The 12,500-nt window shown below is 32.7% G+C and overlaps 1 protein-coding gene across 6 annotated transcripts in view; it reads right to left on the reverse strand.

Moving 5' to 3' along the window:
• LOC149134503 (uncharacterized) overlaps positions 1 to 12,500 on the reverse strand; it is a 546,861-nt gene that overhangs the window by 336,032 nt on the left and 198,329 nt on the right. Inside the window, exon 2 of one of the 6 annotated variants that reach the window (XR_016242947.1) lies at positions 2,525 to 3,006. The exons of the other annotated variants lie outside the window; for them this stretch is intronic. The gene's annotated coding sequence lies outside the window, so the exon portion shown is untranslated. Of the gene's footprint in view, positions 1 to 2,524; positions 3,007 to 12,500 lie in introns of those variants that run through there. 6 annotated transcript variants of the gene reach the window in all.

The raw sequence follows: 12,500 nt of genomic DNA on the forward strand, positions 1-12,500 counted from the left end.
GACTAAAAAAATTAAACCTAAATTGGAACATTAAATTCAAAGCATCTCTTCCGATCTCTCTCTCTCTATCTCTCTCTCTCTGTCTCTCTCTGTCTCTCTTTCTCCCTGTATATACATACATACATACATACATACATACATATATATATATATATATATATATATATATATATACACACACACACATAATTAAGGGATCAGCAACAGTTGCTTCACCACATACCGAAGTTCAGAAATAACAGCTAAAGTGCTGAAAGACCAACAGATAACATTACTTGTAATTCACAAAGGCAAAACAAGAAGAAAAAACAATGAATCCAACCAGTCGTAGTTAATCATAGACGCGTTTCTGGCTTAGGAGAGAAAAAACTCTTCATTTCCTCATCAGAATGATATTCCAGTTGCAAACTCGACGATGCTAGCAATTGTGCATGCATGACCGAGCGACATCATGCATCGGCACAATTTGAAACCATCTCCGAACCTACATATGCCAGCCAGTTCTTATCCCTCCTCAAGAATTACCATGTGCGTCACAAGCAATACCGCATAAAATCTGCGGTTTACTATCAGGGAGTGAATAATTATTACAATTAAAAAGGTAAAGGATTATCAATTTATTAATTTATTAATAAATTAACAATTAATAATTTTTACCAAGCCCTTCGGTATGTAAACACCATTATCGGTGAAGAACTTATTCAAAAGTTCTTATACATTTATAAACATAATTAAGGGATCAGCAACAGTTGCTTCACCATATACCGAAGTTCAGAAATAGCAGCTAAAGTGCTGAAACTCCAACAGATAGCATTACTTGTAACTCACAAAGGCAAAACAAGAAGAAAAAATTGGTAAAAATTATTAATTGTTAATTTATTAATAAATTAATAAATTGATAATCCTTTACCCTTTTAATTGTATATATATATATATATATATATATATATATATATATATATATATATATATATATATATATATATATACATGTACATATACATACATATACCTATATATATATATATATATATATATATATATATATATATATATATATATATATATATACATATATATATATATATATATATATATATATATATATGTATATGTATGTATGTATGTATGTATGAGTATATATATATATATATACACAGGGATTGTTTCTTCATTTCTTCGTCATTACCACTATTTGAAAATTAATGGTCAGGGAGGTTCATTCCTTTCACTATTACAATAATTTTGTATGTATATATATATGTCTATGTTCATATATATATATATATATATATATATATATATATATATTGTGTTTGGGGAGAATCATTTTGTCCTTACGCCTTAACTAGAACACTCGCCAGGTCGATTCTCTCCCAATTTATTTATTCATTTAATTAATTTTTCTTCTTCAATATTTACATGTGTGCGTGTTTGAATGTGTGTACGTGTATGTGTGTGTGTGTGTGTGTGTGTGTGTGTTCATATGTGCAAACGAAGATGGAAAATATAGTACTCGAACAACAAATGTGGAGCAATATTTAGCGTCTGAGTGAGGCTGGATAACTTCACACACATAGACTGTGAGATGCACGGAACGGATCATCAGACAGAAGTGAATTGTTTGAACAATATAATAGTTTTCAATTGAGCACTGAGAATCTGTTAGCAAGTAACCCAATAAGTATTTAAAGTTCACTAGACAATAGGAGTCACATAATGCCATGAATTTCACCTTCAAAGTGGGAGTAAGATTTCCGGAAGTGCAACGGAAACCATTAATTAGTTAATGAAATTAAAGGAGATAAATGTTAACCATGTGTTTGAAGATTCATCGGTCTATAGCTTTGCCATGTGAAATGCAGATACTTGTAGTTCTTCAGCATTTCATGATACGTCATTTGTGCACAAACACTGAAAATAATGCAATGTTTAAGAAAGTAATGTAACGACGTGAGAAGGGATATGAGAAGGCGAGTAAATCGAATATAAATATTTCGCTACCCTATACTTTAAAGAGAAAAAAAGGCATTGACAATTGTCTCTCTCCTTCCACAAAGTTTGAGCCAATAGAGATAGAGAGAAAGTGTGGGAGATAGAGAAAGATAGAACAGGAGAGTGAGAGGGAAAGAGAGGGAAGGAGGGAGAGAGAGAGGTAGAGAGAGAGGGAAAAAAGATATATGATGAGAATATTTACTCAAAATATTTGCAAAAATTAGAACGGAGTCTGTGTGTGTTAGAAATTATACTTTAAATAGTTTACCATAGGCTCACTGACTTTCGGAGGCGGAAAAAGTTGTATTTTAGTTCACTCCATCTGTTACAAAGAATATCATTTCTTGATTTGAAGATGTACTTGTTATGTGACATTACAGCATCTTCAGTTAACCAATAATAACAACTCAATTTATTACTAATATTAACATTGATTTAAGCAGGTGAGAAACAAAAGCAGTCTAAACGAAATACTTAAATGCACGGTAATAATTTTCCTTTAATTTCTAAATATATCTAGAAAGACTTGTAGAAAATTTCCTATTGAGGTTGAATAAAATGTGTATGTAAAAGCAATATAACATCTTAATTTGATTTGACCTTATTCATTTCTACATTGGCACTGTGTACTGACAAACTGGTAGGACAGTTTTCATGGAACGAGCAGTTATGTAATGTCTTACAATAACAAAAACGTTCGGTGATATACCATCATTCCTTTTTGTTAGTTGAATAGAATGATAAATCTAGCAATATTTTTGCAGTGACTGTAATAAACACAAATAAGTTTGTATTAAAAATATTATATCTATGTTCTTTGTAGAAAACATGAACAGTGTTAGTTATTTGCTTCTATGGAAGGTTAATAATATTTTCTACTTGTTTTATATCTTTTATTCAGTTGATTTGTTTATTTCTTGTTTTATTTCCTTCATTTCTCATCATCGTTTTTACATAAAGTTGTATTTTATATTATTTGATTGTGAATGATCTTTTCCGAAAGCTGTAAGCCTAAAAAAGAAACAAACAAACCTGCGATTAGTATGACTGAATCATAGCGTTATTAAAGTTATTTTTATCAATTAAGCCACAAGAACTAGTGTTGTTTTTCTATATAAAAACAATAAAATAATATGTTCATATATTTTATTTTCTCTTAACTCTATCGAAACAAATGCTTGTTTGTGTTTCCGTTATCAGAATATTCAGACGAATAGTTCTATTCCTCAAATCTCATGAAAATATCGGAGATATGGAAATGAGCAGAATTCTGCCTTCATAATTGCATTCAGATACTCTACATTTAGCATTGGGTACACAAAGTTATATACATAAGGATATATATATATATATTCGCCCTGCTCATGCTGGACCATTGAAATCTACAAGTTTTTTCATTATCACCCTATTTTCACTTATTCCTTCTTGTTGAAGAACGTAGGCTCGAAACGTAAAATACTTTTTCATTTTTCCCGAGCCTCAAACTTGCTTGTTGTTCATACACCTGTCTTCGTCTTTAGTTTTTCTCTAAAATTCAACAATGTTTACATATATATATGTATGTATGTGTCTATATATAACTTTACTCTTCACTCTTTTACTCTTTTACTTGTTTCAGTCATTTGACTGCGGTCATGCTGGAGCATCGCCTTTTAATCGAGCAAATCGACCCCATCATTTATTCTTTGTAAGCCTAGTATTTATACTATCACCCTCTTTTGCCGAACCGCTAAGTTACCATCACTACTACTCTCTCTCTCTCTCTCTCTCTCTTTCTCTGTATATATATATATATATATATATATATATATAAAGAGAGAGAGAGAGAGAGAGAGAGAGAGAGAGAGTTCACAAAATAACAAAAGACGAAGACAGGTGGTGTACACTACAAACAAAGGTATTAGTATAACGCTCAGGAAGGGAAAAAGTATTTAACGTTTCGAGCCTACGTTCTTCCACGGAAAGAATCACAGAAAGAAACAAGGAGAGAAAAAAAGAATGTATAATGGCTAGCGATTTATCATATATATAAAGGTGCTTACGTTTCAACACAACTTAATCACCACATCATCAGATCTATGCTAAATACGATTTTCGTTCAATTATAACACGTAGGTTAATTCAACAGTTATCACAAGAGCTATACATGCATCTACCGTCAAGACAACAACTACGACCACGACGGCGACGGCGACGACCCCCACCACCAACGCCGCTGCCGCCACCACCATCACCGCCATCACAAACTGCGGTAACTACTACATTAGCACCCGCGACACTACCTTTTACTACTACCCATACTACTCTTCTTACGCGTCATTACCATCTGTACTTACCACCTCCTCTTCGCTCTTCTGTTTATTTGATAATTTAATAAAAGCAGACGTCCAACAAAATGGCGCTTTGTTGAGTAGCGTAATTTACTTTAACACACACCTTCTTCTTACTTCCAGCTACTACCACCACCACCATCACCACCACCACCACCACCACCACCACTACTACTACTACTACTACGATAGATTTTAAATGAGAAGAGAACAGAGATTAACATTAAACGCCCAAACGCTTTATTCTAAAACCTGATGCATGTAATGAATTCTGAGTACTGTGTAGTAGCATCATTACGACTAAGCGAAATTATATAGACATGTGTGTATATACATTTGTATATATATACATATACATGTACATCGTGGCAGTCTGTCGGTTATGATAACGAGGGTTCCGATCAACAGAAGAGACTGCTCGTGATATTAACGTGCAAGTGACTGACTGCTCCACAGTCACGCGTACCCTTAACGTAGTTCTCGCGGGGGGGGGGGGGGAGATTCAGCGTGACAGTGTGACAAAGCTGGCCCTTTGAAATACAGGTACAACAGAAACAGGAAGAAAGAGTGACAGAAAGTTGTGGTGAAACAGTACAGCAGGGTTCGCCAACACCCCTTGCCGGAGCCTCGTGGACCTTTAGGAAATCGAAACCATGCTTCTATGGCGTGGGTCCGCTGCCCTACTATATATATATATATATATATATATATATATATATATATATATATATATATATATATATATATACATGTATATGTATATATATATATATATATATATATATATATATATACATGTATATGTATATATATATATATATATATATATATATATATATATATATATATATATATATATACATATGTATGTATGCATGTATATATATATATTTATATATATATATATATATATATATATATATATATATATATATATATATATATATATATATATGTATATATATATATATGTATGTATATATATATATATATATATATATATATATATATATATATATATATATGTATATATATATATATATATATATATATATATATATATATATATATATATATATGTATATATATATGTATATATATATTTATATATACATATGTATGTATGCATGTATATATATATATTTATATATATATATATATATATATATATATATATATATATATATATATATATATATATATATATATATATATATATATGTATATATACACACATATGCACAACACACGCATATATATATTTATGATTCTATATATCAATTAGTAAATATGTAACAAATGAAAAGTTTTACGTAATCACTTTGAAGTGCTTACAACTGTTTCTGCTCTAAGTGCATACACCTGCTTAGATTATCAGTCCAATACCGTCTACCTTCATCAGAGCCATAAGCTAATATTAGTGATTTCCTATTTCCCTGTCTCCTTTCGCCATACATTTTATGTTCACTGACTATTGGTCTATTGCCAAAAATACAACGACAGTGAATTCCCAAAACTCGAATATATGTGTGTGTGTCCGTGTGTCCGTGTCTGTGTATACACACATGCATACATACATACATACATTTATATATATATATATATGTATACGCACTCTATATGATATTGGTGATAATGACGTTCGATATCGCCGTCATTGTCATAAACATAATCATCATCATCATCATCGTCGTCGTCGTCGTCATCATCATCATCATCATCATTATCATCATCGTCGTCGGCATGATCATGATTACGATCATCATCATCATCACCATCGTCATCGCCATCATCGTCGTCGTTATCGCTGTCTTCGTGCAAGTTTTCTTTAATTATGCCCATCGATCCTAATTACCTCAACTAGACTATCAGTCTAATTGCAAACATTTCTGTGCACTCATCGAATTTATCAGACTCCACCGTACATACACGTAAATGCCTACAAGAAAGCACACACACGCATACAAACACACACACACACACAGACTCAAATGCACACACTCACACGTGCATACACACATACATACAGACATATAAAATGGAATAAGACTATCCATTCGGTCACACAGACACATATGCTCATACATATACGAACACAATTTTGTGCTAAGGCATTTCAGGAAACTAGCATATATTTTACTTGTCTCACTTTACGCTCTAACACATAGGTATCTATATATGTATGCCTGTGTGACTGAATGGTTTTATGTCTATTTATGAGTATGCGCACCTGTACACAAAGCCACATAACACTAATCAAAGTCACACACGCAGTTATATATATATATATATATATATATATATATATATATATATATATATATATATATATATATATATATATATATATATGTGTGTGTGTGTGTGTGTGTGTATACACATGTAGAAACACACACGCACCAACGCACACACGATCACGCATATAAGAAGAGAGAGAAGGGGAGACAAATATTGGATGTATACATCCACGTATGTCTGTCTATGTATGTATGCATGCATGTATGCATGTATCTACCTACCTGTCTGTCTATCTATCTGTATATATATATATATATATATATATATATATATATATATATATATATATATATATATATATATATATATATATATATATATGCATACATATACATATATAATCATATGATTGTATATTTATATATATTTAGATATGCACTTATAGAAATGTGTACATTTATATACAGAAAATAGTTATCGATAAAAAAGCCTTGTGAACAAAACAGGCATTCTATATTGCTTGGTAATTAAATTTTTGTTGCAGATCTGAAAGATTTGCTATGTGAGAAAACTGCAATTAGTTGCATTCTAAGTGCAAGTTTTCATGCAGCATGCTTAAAATTCTCTCTAATTGCAGCTCCTTATGTAATCATGCATAACAAACGTACAAATAATTTTGCTTATGTATATATGTTTTAAGAATATCCAACATTCCATATAGATATGTTACCATGCATACATATATATATATATATATATATATATATATATATATATATATATATATATATATATATGTGTGTGTGTGTGTGTGTGTGTGTGTGTGTGTGTGTGTGTGTGTGTGTGTGTGTGTGTGTGTACATATGCATGCATATACATATATACATGCATACACTCATGTGTGTTTGTCAGTAAGTATACATATTGTTACATGCAAGCCTTCCCTATTATTCAATTTGAATGATGTGGTAATCGGATGTTATATACTCCACATTCTGTTGTGCGTGCTATATATTATTTATATACCGTCGGCTTTTTTGCAATTTTATACAACTGCTTAGACCGACGGAAACATAGGCAAACACAAACGACTCGCACACACACGTACACACATATACACACATACATGCACGCATATTCATAAGTACAAAATCATACAAACATATATATATATATATATATATATATATATATATATATATATATATATATATATATATATATACATACACACACACACACACACACACACACACAGATATATATATATATATATATATATATATATATATATATATATATATATATATATATATATATATATATATATATATATATATATATATATATATATATATATATATATATATATAATGAAGTAGATAAATTTGAAAAGACAACACGAAACCGGTTATTTCTCAAAATACAATGTTTATATACCAAAAAGATTTTATAACATTTTTCTAACATTTTTCTGACTTAATTTAAATATATACTTTAACCATGTAACACAAGCCTTCTGTAGTTTTTTCACTCTTATTATCTTTTATACATCCAACCACGTGCTTTCACATACCAACTTTCTCACCTGGGAGCAGTAATGATAATGATATGAATATCACAAGTAGCAATAGAAGTAGTAGATACAACGGAAGTAAGAATCCTAACACTGCTAGCAACAATAGTAATGGAAATAACAGGGCCCTGAGGTTAAATGGAAACGCAATAAATGGCAGTAGCATAACAAATGCTAGCACTAATCACACTAACTATGGGCACCCAGGTAGAACTTGCAATTGTAGAGTAAAGGAAAGCTGCGTGTTCGGAAATAACTGCATGAGAAGGGAAGTGGTATACCAATGTGTGGTAAACACAAAGTATGAAAACAGGGCATACGTGGGTGCGACTAAAAATAGTATGAAACAAAGATTTAATTATCACTACTACACGTTTAGGAACGGGAACAGAAGGAATTCTACCAGATTAAGTAGCTACATATGGGAACTAAAGGATAAAGGCATCAATTTTAGCCTACACTGGAAAATATTAGCATCAGCACCTGCATATAATAACAAAAATAGGAAATGCCTATTATGCATAAATGAAATCTTTTTCCTAATTAGGACCAAAATCCCGATTATTAATAGTTTGAAGGAAAGAAACGTTTCATGCCTTCACAGAATTGGATGTACTTTCTCTAAATTCAAGTAGAACTCAGGTCTAGATACCGCGCATGCTTTTAATAATACATATTTAAGTTAACCACTATTCTTATGCTAGGTTATGGCATATGTAATTCTGTTATCTACATACATAGATCTAATATAGGAAAATACCTAGTACTAGGACACCGCTTATCGCTAGCGATAACTAATTATGCCCTGCTGACACTGGGAGGGCTAACACTTGATACTTAGGTGAACATATATGTGGGTACATAGATGTGCATGTGTATGTATGTATATATATATATATATATATATGTATATATATGTATGTGTATGTATGTGTATGTATATGTATATTTGTGTATGTGTGAGTGTGTGTATATGTGTGTGTATATATGTGTGTGTGGGTGTGTATATATATATATAGCTACAGAAATTAGGAGGTAAACCTAGCTTGATATTAACATATAGGCAGGAAGACATACACTAGAAAATGGGTAGCACTGCAGGCACGGCCCCTTTATCAAAACTAATAGAAGTATAGCTATATGTGTATGTGTGTGCACATGTAGATGCACCTACATGTTGTTGTCGTTGGTATTGTTCTTGTTGCCGTTGGTCTTCTATTACTAGAGATACTCCTCCTGTATGTATGCACATGCATATCTATTTGCTTGTGAGTGCATGCGTGGGTGTATGTACGTACATGTGCGTATGTGGATGTGGATATCTATATGGGTGTATGTACATGTGTATGTATATATACGTATATATATATATATATATATATATATATGTGTATATATGTGTATGTGTATATCTGTGGGTATATCTATATGTGGGTGTGTATGCATGTATAAGTATGTGTGCGTGTGTGTACATCTAGTTGTGTGTGTGTGTGTGTGTGTGTATTTATGTATGTATATATGTATAGGCGAGTATGTAGGTAGGTATGTAGTTGTGTACATACGAATGTAATGATAGTTGGCCACACAGTTGTGTATGTATAAATAAGTATGGGGGTATATGTGAGGGGACATAATGTGTAGAAGGATGTATATCTGGATATGTATAGATGAGAATGTATTTATCCTCATTGTTACTGTTGTGGCTATAGATTTAAGAGATGTGTGGCTGCGCGCATACATATGTATATACGTACACGCACGCATGAGCATGAGTAGGGGGGGGGATATACACAGCACGCGTGTGTGTGTGTGGGGGGGGGGGGCCCAAGCAGGCTAGCATCTTGACCGGCCAGTGGCTATCCAACCGTAACTAAGCGTAGGCAGTTTAAAACAATAGTTGCCCAATTGGAAGGAGGAAGTTAACGGTAGTAATCAACCCTCCCCCATTAGCCGCAGAATGGTAGAGCCGTTGGAAGAGGCAACAGGATATCTTACACCGCTAAGTTTGAAAGTTTGGCATATTATTGTTGTTGTTGTTGTTGTTGTTGTTGTCACCATCATCGTCACCTTCACTGTTATTGCTACTAGAACATTAATAACTTGTATAAAATGAACTTCTACATAGAACCTTCCAATATATACAGAAATGACACACACACACTCAATAAAGCTTCCTTTCTAAAAAACACTTACAGCTTTCTAGATACGGCTAATAGAGCTGATACCACAAACAACGTATGTGGTGGAATGTTTGCTTATAAAAACTTGTATATGCACACATGAGAGTAAGGGGACATCCGAGTAAGACTGTGCACACGAACCTACACGTATAGATGTGCATTGGAGTGCCTATAGCGACCTATCTATAATGTTTGTAGGCTTTTTGGGTGCCTTGTATTTTTAAGGGTTTTTTGACATATATTTTTATATTTTTGCATGTCCCACATGCTATACCTTCATTTATGTATTCTTTCTTACTACTATTATTATTTTTTTTCCTGCTATACCCTTATTTGTATTTTTATTTTTATTTTTATTTATATTTTGATTTCAATTTTATTTTTTTATTTTTATTTCTATCTTATTTTTGCTGTTGTTTTTCTTCTGGTCTCTACCACACCTCTGTTTTTACCTCTTGCCCTACATCTGTATGTAACCCCTTGTGAATCTCTGAAGAGGCCTAGAGGTTTGGGCATGTAACCCCATTTCAAAATGTCATCCGATAATCACTCCGGAAAGGAATATTCGGATAGAATGGGGCCTGCCAAAACTAGGCCGAAACAGCTGTAAGATTGAACTTCTGTTCATCCTCTAATTCCTTATGTACTTTGTACTTCTATATGTAAACCATGTTGGCAAAATAGCATAGTCTGCCATGGACACCTGTGCTTTGGTTCTTTCTTTCTCTTTCTTTTCTTCCTTTTCTTGTCACTTTTGCTATGAATTAAATTAATGAATTCAACGGGATACACCGTCTGCAAGTAGTTGGGTTCAGCATATTATCCTCCATTTTCTAATTGTTACACAAATTTTGGGTAAAACCTCCACTTTTACCCGCTCCCATTGATTGCACCTAGTATAGCACTGGTGTAGCAATAATTGGGTACCCTCCCAGCAGTATACTGGATAGATACTATCCCTTAGTGGGTTGAACCCCCAACCCCTAACTCTCTCACGTTATATATATATATATATATATAAACAAAAGTAAATGAGTATATGCATATATACGTACAGGTATGTGCATACCGACATCCACCTGTATGTATAGGTGCATATCTGGGTACAGGACATTGCAAACAAACGTAGACGAGAACACACGAGCCACATAGAGAACATTCTACTTCATCAGCTACCCACGTTTTAACACCGGCGTTTCGACGAGCTTCGGGCAGGACGCAACGTTAAAACGGCTCGTCCCATGGATCGCAGATACATATGTATATGTATATGAAGGCGCATGGTTTAGTGGTTAGTCTGTCGCAATCACATAAATACCACAGTATACATTGGCAATTCTTATGCATAAAACTTAATACACGTAGGAGTGTTATTAAAATTACTAGTGTTATCTATGGCCTAAACATGAATCAGTTATCACTGAGAACAACAGCATCAATTGAATTCAGGATTTCTAGCTCTGATAGGTCAGAATCGAAAAAAATCTTGTGTACAGGAGACCTTACTTGTATATGTATATTTCATTTAAGCTGTCACTTTTGGCTGTAGAATGATAACATATACCCGATTGTTCCTTTCTGAAGAAATACCCATTCAAATGTCACGAAAATGAAATGTTATGAATCTGCTCTCCTCGCAATGAATTCATTATTCATATATCTATAATTTTAGATACATGGTAGGATGTAATATCTCGTGATACTTATACGTTTACACCGATATTAATTATATTGTGAGTTTGCATCGAGTTCCGTCGCATTTAATGTATGTAAACGGTTTGATTGATAACAATATTCAGCTCCCTGTGAAATGCTATATAATCAGTATTTCAAGTCACATAAACGGTGACTTTATTATGAGATCAGAAGTTTTATATTATATTCTCATTTGCTTCATTCCTTGATTCTATGGAATTCTCTGAGCGGTTTTCCGTTATCACTGAAACATTATCTGTAAGTTCTACAACCAAAAATGAGCAATGTGAAAGTTTTAACCGACATGATCACCCCATTTTGGGGTTTCCTGGTAGTTGAGCTAGGTAGGAATGAGCCCCTTTTGCTATCATTTCTAGGGCACCTTTGACAACAGGTATTATTTTAGTCTTGAGGTTCCACATTTTGTCATTTTCTATTTCAAAATCTTTATACTTGCTCAGTTTTTTGGTAAATGTTGAGAGAGAC

Source organism: Octopus bimaculoides, chromosome 8, assembly GCF_046866305.1.
Source record: "Octopus bimaculoides isolate indiv1 chromosome 8, ASM4686630v1, whole genome shotgun sequence".
NCBI classification, from domain to species: domain Eukaryota; kingdom Metazoa; phylum Mollusca; class Cephalopoda; order Octopoda; family Octopodidae; genus Octopus; species Octopus bimaculoides.